The sequence below is a fragment of the Elephantulus edwardii genome, unplaced genomic scaffold, assembly GCF_000299155.1.
Source record: "Elephantulus edwardii isolate Elephantulus edwardi_28Jun2011 unplaced genomic scaffold, EleEdw1.0 scaffold00109, whole genome shotgun sequence".
In the NCBI taxonomy this organism is placed as follows: domain Eukaryota; kingdom Metazoa; phylum Chordata; class Mammalia; order Macroscelidea; family Macroscelididae; genus Elephantulus; species Elephantulus edwardii.
Genome location: NW_006399859.1, coordinates 3,639,476 through 3,648,043, shown reverse-complemented (window position 1 = coordinate 3,648,043; position 8,568 = coordinate 3,639,476). Strand labels below are relative to the sequence as shown.

At 40.9% G+C, this 8,568-nt stretch overlaps 1 protein-coding gene across 1 annotated transcript in view; it reads left to right on the top strand.

The window, feature by feature from the left end:
• The window catches only part of LOC102862172 (oxidoreductase HTATIP2-like), a 28,603-nt gene that overhangs the window by 5,322 nt on the left and 14,713 nt on the right, over window positions 1-8,568 (top strand). The window lies entirely within an intron of this gene.

Here is an 8,568-nt window from a genome sequence, read left to right as displayed (position 1 = left end):
TTTGGGTGGACTTGAAGTTCCAACCTTTTGGGTAACCTTTAGCACCATCCAGAGACCCCCAAGGCAAACTATTGGGTTTGAGTAAAAGCAAACGGCTTGTGCAGTTAGCAGTAATCTCCAGTCCCTCCCCTTCTCCACTACCTTTTATAAATATTCAAAACCTCAAGTGTTCTCTCTCACTTGAGTGAGTTGCTTTAACTTATTTTCATGCCAAGCATTAAACTTCTGGGACAGCACGTCAGAACACAGAGGCACGACTTGCCGGCGTTCAGTGATGACTCAGCCTCCAGCAGTGATCAACCTCGGCAGTGATTCAGCCCCAAGTGACGCAGAACTGTCCTAACACACGTTTTATTTTCTTTTTAATGATGTTTTAAATTGAGTGGCCCATGTCCAGAAGTCATAGTTTACTATATAGTTAGATGTCATCATTTACTACGCAGATTGCGGGCAAGTGTTATTGTAGCTTATTTCTACCTTCACTCGTGTTCGTCCCTCTGGCAGTATTTACTTGCTGGATCTCAATGTATCTATTAAACATTTAGAATACAATTCAGCCAGGGAGGGCTAAGCAGTAGTTTATAAAGCAGGCTTGTGCATCGTAATCATTAGGAGAGCACATCATTAACAAATGTCGGTTTATTCCAACCGAGAAGGCATACCAAGATGGATTTTTCTCTGATCCTGTTTGTCTTTTCCTAGTGATGCAAAGAAACTTAGTTATGCTTTCAATAAGGATGCTTTTCCAAATCGCCTATCACTCTGCAGGTCTACTCGGGAACACAGCGGGGTTTGGGCTTTGTCCTGAGAAGTATAAATTATCAAGGAGTTTGACTGTCCCGGGAATAGCCCGTCACCTCTCCTAGAAGGGGTCATTTTCCTGCTCAGCCTCCAGAGCAGTCTTTTCTGTCCCAGGGAAGTCACCACAGTGTGTCCTCCAAAAGCACAGAATCTTTTGTTCTAGTACACTGCAGGTTCTGCTGTCCGCGGTGCTAACCTGATTTGACTGGTGACTCAGCAAAACACAAATCCTGCATTGGACATAGAGCAGTTAAAATTTCCTGACATAAAGCAAATCTCATTACTGAGTGCTCTGGGGAAAAGTCTAAATGGCTGTGTTATTCAAATAATGGTGTGATGCCATTTTCATTGGAGACACTGAGTGTCTTCACTCTCTATGAGAATATGCATTTCTTATAAATTGGAATGGCTCCCCTAGGCCCCAGCACCCTTTTGTTCTCCTTCACAATCAAATGGAAAGGATTAGAAAGACAGAGAGGAATGATGTATACTGCATTCCAATGGATGAGGGAGAGAACTGTTTAAAAGGGATGTATGATTAGGTATTATTGTCATGACATGAGTCCAGAATTAAGGCTGCACAGTGGAATGGACCTGGGGGGAGGGATTGCATAGCAATGAAAGAGTTTTTCTTTTACTTATCAAGGAGAATAGTGAATTGGAGTGGGAGGGGGTGGACAGGGAGAAAAGTGCAGCAATGAGTGGCAGGAAACCCTAACTCCCTGTAAACGTTCATTAAAATTAATTTAAAAAAAGTAATGAATAAGTCACAGAAAGAAGGACTGCAGAGCTAATGCCGTCTTAGAAATAAAAGCCAAATAGAATGCATTGCTGTTGAGTCAGTTCTGAGTCATGGTGACCCATGTGTTACTGTGATCTATAGGATTTTCTTGGCTGTAATCTTTTATGATGCAGATGACCGGTCATTTCTTCTGTAGCACCACGGGTTAAGTTTGAACTGCCAATCTCTCCCTTAGCAGCAGAGCCCACTGTTTGAGACTTGAATGGTTTAAGAGATTAGTAACAAAAAAGTGAGCTGATTTTTCCTTTAGAGAGTTTGTTGCTGCTGTTGCTTTTCTGTAACTCATTTAGGTAGAGGTAGTTCAGTGGCTTAGTGGTAAGGAATTGTACTACCAACACAAAGGCACATAGTTTGAAGTCACAGACAGTGTCCTCTAAACCCACTGGAAAGTCACCTCTGTGTTGGTTCTGACTCATTGACACAAACAACAATTTAGATTGTGTGCAATATAAAATTCAGAGGTTGTCATCTCTTTAAACAGGTTATAAGAGGTGGCAAGTTATGACTGATGAAGGAAAAATAGTTCTACGAAAGGGCTTTATAAATTTCCAGGCTCACTCCTTTTGGGATCAGTATGGGGTCATCAGTTTTGGGCTCAGTGTCCTTCTCTGTTTGTCAGACACAGTGAGATTGGCACAGGATAGGGTCGGGTTTAGGATTGTTGTACATAGGGTCTCTTTGAGTTGCGGAAAACTCAATGGCCCATAACAACAACAACAACAACAGCCTTCTCTGTAGGAAAGAGTTCATCAGGCAGTTGGTTCAGCCGAGGGGGACTGCCCAGCCATCAGCAAGCCTAAGTGTCCCCTGTACCTGTCTTATAGCTGAAACACCCCAGTCTCTGCTTCTAGTAACAAAACTTCAGGGAATTCAAAGTTTCTGGCTCCTTTGAGCAGCCAGCTTATTTCCCATGGTCTTAATATATTCAGATTTCTGCTAAAATTGGCCCTCAGGAGCAGTTTATTGGCATTCTTCGGTTCCTTTAACAGTTGCTGGCTAGATGCTCATCTTTCTTTGCACCTTCACAGGCCACAGTTGTCTAATCAATGCCACGGTTCCCTAACTCGGTCCTTATCCAGATCTCCCAGGATCTCTGAGGCTGAGAGCTTGAATCTGTATTTTTAGCACACCCTTCACAGGATTCTGATGCAGCCAACCCTGCTCTTTTTTGGATGTAATTTCAGGACATGCTGGAATGTCTTGTGCTGCTTTTCAGGTGCTTCAGCCCCAGATGGTTCCTGCCTTGCTTTAGGGAATGGTTTGGTTGCAGGTGAGCGTTGAAGCGCTTTTGGCTCCCCAGATCTGCATTGACCCTGAGTGAAAACACAGACTCACAAGTGCCCCAAGGAGGACTGCACTCCCCCATATGTCTTGGTGGGGGTATTTAGTTTCTAAGTTGAAGGGTGTGCACCTGTTTGTCTCTTCACCTATCAGGAGTGGATCCTGGTGGTCCAGGTTCTTGGAAAAAACTGTTAATGTGATTAATGTAGTCATTAAACATTTATTATAAATCATTAGCATTTTGTGGCTTTTGATCCTAATGATAAACTCTTCAAATACTCAAAAACTCAAACTCGCTTACTCTTTTCTGGTAACTGATGATCTGGTAAACTGTGGTGATAGTGCAGACAAAGTCAAGTTTAAGAACCATACCACACACATACAATCATAGAAATGGCATTAAGATACCCCAGCCACAATGATATGAGTCTCTTGAGAGGGTAGACGCCAAATTTCTAAGGAACATGTACATTGCCAAGAAGCACAACAACAGGGCCTGAAGAAGATGCAGGCCAACAATGCCAAGGCCAAAGATAAGCATGCATCAAGCCCAGGATCCCAAGGGATGTCAACCACAAGCTCAGCCCACTTGCCCACATTGCCCACTGCAAGGTTGGGAAGTCTGCACAGATACTCATTACAAGGGACACAGACTTTGCTGGCCAAAATCCAGAGTCAGGGCTGGTGGTAAGTCCAAAGTTCAGCCAAGTTCTCTACTCAGTGCCGGCTAAGGCTTCACCCAGGCTCCTGCTCCAAACCAAACTCCCAAAGATGCTCAGGCCTTGACGAAGGCTTCACAGTCAATTCTTTATCTAAGGACAGAGGACTGTTTGTGATTCCCCTGGGCTGCCATCTGTATGGGGCTGGTGTTCTCCTGTGCTGCTTATGCAAATAGATCCTGAGGCAGGGGGGAACCCCAGGCAAACGACCCTCAAACCCTTTGCTATTGAGTTGGAACTGTCTTATAGCTGACTCTCCAGTGTGTTTCTGAGGCTAACAGTCATACAAAAAGACATTGTCCATCTGTCTCCCTAGGATCCGCTGGTGGATTGGAATCACCAGAGAGGCACTGGCTTTTGAGTTAGAGCAATTATGTCTGGATTATACCACCAGAGCTTGTCTCTTAATATAGTGATGACAATTTAGGCACAGTGGGCCAAATACAGCCCATTACCTATATTGTATGGCATATAAATTAAAAGACGTATTGTGATGCGAATGTCTGCTGTTAGGGACCTCTCCAAAGTACTCAACAGCAATGGTGCCACTCTGAAGACTAAGGTGTGCATGATACATGCCATGGTCTTTGCAATCACTTGCTATGCGTCAGAGAGCTAGACAGTGAGTAGGGAGAATAGAAGAATAATGGATGCCTTTGAGCTGTGGTGTTGGAGAAGAATATTGAATATACCGTGAACTACTAAGAAAACAAACATATTCATCCAACCTGCTCCTTGGAGGCAACAATTCTGAAGCTTTGTCTGACATACTTTGGACATGTTGCAAAGAGTGACCAGTCCTTGGAGAAGGATGTCATGCTTGGGAGGGTGGAGGGATTGTGCAGGAGAGGAAGACCCTCTATGAGGTGGATTGATTCAGTGACTGGGGTAACGGAGGGTGTAGTCGGAAACAGTGCAATTGGCACAGGATAGAGCAGGATTAAGGGCTGTTATATATAGAGTCATTATGAGTTGCAGGCAACTCAACAGCACATAACAATAACAACATAAACTAAATATCAAGAGAAATATTATTGATATATTAAAAGATGTGAAATAGAAATCCATACCCATAAATAATGCTTTATTGGAAAACTGCCATGCTGCTTATTCTATATATTATCCAGGCTGCGAGTGCTGTAATGGCAGACCTGAGGACTTGCAACAGAAGCTAATAATGGTTTCAGCAAAGGTGAATGTGTTCATTATGTGGTCTTTTTCAGGAAATGTTTGTCAATCTTGTTCTAATCTCTTCTGTTTCTTTGATAACTAGGAGGGGCCTTTTGAAGAGGAAAGGTCCTGGCTAGTTTAAAAGTCCTAGATCAGAAGCCTTGTTTGATACCTCAGAGCAGTGGGACCTCAGGTACAGAGATTTGCCTTTGTGGTTCACTGCTACATCATCTACAGTGAGAGGGAGGTGACACTGATGGCTCTTTCAGCTGCAGAAATTTTTGCCTCTGTGAAATTTAACCAAACTCTTGGGGGTGGGGAGGAGAAGCCCAACAACCCAAAAATACAAACTCAATGCCATCAAATCAGAACCTAGTCAAAGCTGACTCTCCATTGGGTTTCCTGAGGCTGTAAATCATATAGGATGAGGTTGCGCATCTTTCTTCCATGGGATTGCTGGTAACCTTTGGGTTAGAAGTCCCATGAACTATACCACCCAGAGCTGCCTATGAAAATCTAGAAATATCTTAAATGAAAGTGTGAATATAAGGCTTGACCCAAGAATCCTCAGCATCCTTTTTATTTTATTTTTTAAAAATCTTCTTTTTAAAGCTCTCTAACCCAGATCAGTCCCCCACCATTGTACATTAATGACAGCGATGCCCTGAAAGACACAAATCAGCGGGGTCTTGGATGACACCATGTATTGTTGGTCAGCATCCCTTGATTCATAGGCTAATGCACAAGGTAGGATTGAAAAGAGAGTGGGGGAGAAAGAATCTGAGGCAGACGTATGACTGAGTATGACCATTTATAGAGTGATAAAATTTCTTTTAAAAAAAAAAAAAGATCCCCTGATCGTCTGGGTTGCTTCAGAAAGCCTGGCTTGCCATGTGAGCCAGCATTGGAATCACTTGGCAGAATGGATTATTCTTATAGTCAGAGTGTTGTTCCCAGTTCACAGGCATTGGTAAAGGACAACAGAAGAAACACCTAGTTGTTTTGGATTCTAATTAGACAAAATATAATTGAAGACCTTGTCTTCTGGAGCATAGGAATTTCTCTCTGCTGAATTACATTGCATTTATTCTCTTGAAGCATCCTTGTGTGGTGGTACACATGGTAAGAACTCTCAACTACTAAATATAAGGTTGAGGTTCCAGTCCAACAGAATGTACCTTGGAAGAAGAACCTGGTCATCTACTTTAAAAAAAAAATTAGCATTGAAAACTCTCAGAAGCACAGCTCTGCTCTGACACACATGAAGTCACAATAGGTCACAATTGACTCAAAAGCAATTGGTTTTCATATTCTCAAAAGGGAAACAGGGAAAGGAAATGCATAATTTACTAATTCCTTTTTATAGGATGAACTTTGATTCCTTAGATTACAGTAGGCCATACAAAGGATGTAGTAACAGAAAATACTCTCAGATGATACATTTTCCCCCTTCCTAACATAAGGGTAAACTAAATTCCGTTGCCATCAAAGCTCTTCTGATTCATAGTGGCCCTGCAGAACACAACTGCCTCATTGGGTTGCCAAGACTGTACTCTTTGTGTAAGTAGATTGTCACATCTTTTGCTAACTGAATGACTGGTGGGTTAGAACCACCAACTGGGTTACTATTCAAGTACTTAACCACTGTGTCACTAGAGCTTCTGCTATATAGTTAGAGAACGAAATATGTTTTTCCTTTGAAAATTTTATTTTTGGGTAATTTGTTTTCATTTATGCATTGATTCTATTATATTGCGTAAAATTTTAAAGATAGTTCTTTCTATTAGACATTATCTTCCACATTTCAAAGATAATTGGTGCCTATCTGTGGATCAATAGCCAGGACCCCATTTAAGTTTGGTTTTTTCTTTATGTCCTACTTTCTTTTTGTTTTTATTGAAATTTTAATGAAAGTTTATAGAGACTTTGGATTTCCATTCATTCATTGTTGCACATTTTCCTTCCTGCCCATGCCTCCCCCCAGCTGGTTTTCTCTTTGAAAAGTAAAATATGTACTATTTAAAGTTTGTAAGGTATGAATGTGATTTATCTGTGCATCTTATAATTTTGGGAAAAATAATCTTGTACCTTTTGATAAAAGCTTAGAGCTAAACTTACTCTTTCTGGTGTTACTGTATATTTACATTCCATTTATATTAAAACAGCAACAAAAACAATTTAAAAAATGCAGCTCTCATTCTGGACTCTTGTCATGAAAATAATACCTAATCATAAATTCCTTTCCTTTAAAAATGTTTTCTCTCTCATCTGTTTCAATGCAGTATATTTATCCCCTCTTTTCTTAGTTTCCCCCCAACCCCAGTGTCAGTCCTGCTTTACAATAGTGGCATTATGCAATATTTGTCCCTTTGTAACTGAGATATTTCACTCAGCATAATGTTCTCCAGGGTCACCCGTTTTTTATAATAATTCATGAATTCCTTTTTTTTTCAAAGAACATAAAATTCCATTGTGTGAATCATTTCCTGATGGGTACTTGGGTTGTTGCCAACTCTTTCCTATTGTGAACAAAGCCACAATAAACATGGGTGTGTATATATCTGCTTGGGTAGTGGTTATGGTTTCTTTAGGGTATATTCCCAGTGGTGGAATTGCTGGGTCAAATGGTATTTCTATTTACAACTTTTTGAGAACGTGCCATACTGCCTTACATAGTAGTTGCACCATTTTACACTCCTGCCAACAGTGAATAAGGGTTCCTTCCAGTTTCTCAACAACCTTGCCAACATTTGTTGTTTGTTGTTCTATTACATTTTGCTAATCTTACTGGGTTGAGATGATATTTCATTGTTTTGATTTACACCTCTCTTAGAGCTAGGGATTTTGAACATTTCTTTATGTGTTTGTTCACCATCTGAATGTCTTCTTTGCTGAAGTGTCTGTTCATATCCTGTGCCCATTTTGCAAATGGGTTGTTTACATTTATCTTGTTGTAGTGCTCATGCATTCTATAAATTCTAGATATAAGTTCCTTATTAGACATGTCATTACCAAATATTTTTTCTTAGTCTGTGGCTTCTCTTCTTACTCTGTTGGAGAAAGTTTTGGATGTGCATTGGGATTTTAGAAGGTCTCATTCATCTATTTTATCTTCTCCTGATTGTAGGTTTTTCAGTATGCTTGGAAGAATGTTAATGCTATGGATTAGGGCTTCTAGAATTCTTCCAAACTTTTCTCTAATGAAGTTCTTGGTTTTAGTCCTAGGTCCTTGACTGACTTTCATCGAAGTGGCAGGATACTAGATCAACATACAAAAATCAGTTGGATTTCTCTACAGTGACAAAGAAAATATAGAACTGAAGCTAAGAAAATCAATATCCATCACAATAACTAATCAGAAGATTAAATGCTAGGGACTAAGTTTAACTAGAAGCACAAAGGATCTATTCAAAGAAAATTACAAAACATTACTTTTGTTGTTGTTGTTGTTGTTATGTGCCTTCGAGTCACTTGCAACTCATAGTGACAACAGCTCTAAACTCTGCTCTGTCCTGTGCCAGTGTCATTGTCTCCGACACACTCATCCCGATTTCCCCAATCACCGAATCAATCCAACTCCTAGAGGGCCTTCCCCTGTTGTGCCTGCCCTCCACCCTCCCAAGCATGATGTCCTCTCCAAGGACTGGTCCCTCCTTACAACATAACCAGAGTATGTAAAACAAAGTCTCAGGATCCTTGCCTCCAAGGAGCAGCCCAGTTTATCCCTCTCCAGGATGAAACTGTTTGTTTTCTTAGCAGTCCATGATACCCTCAGCACTCTTCTCAAACACCAAA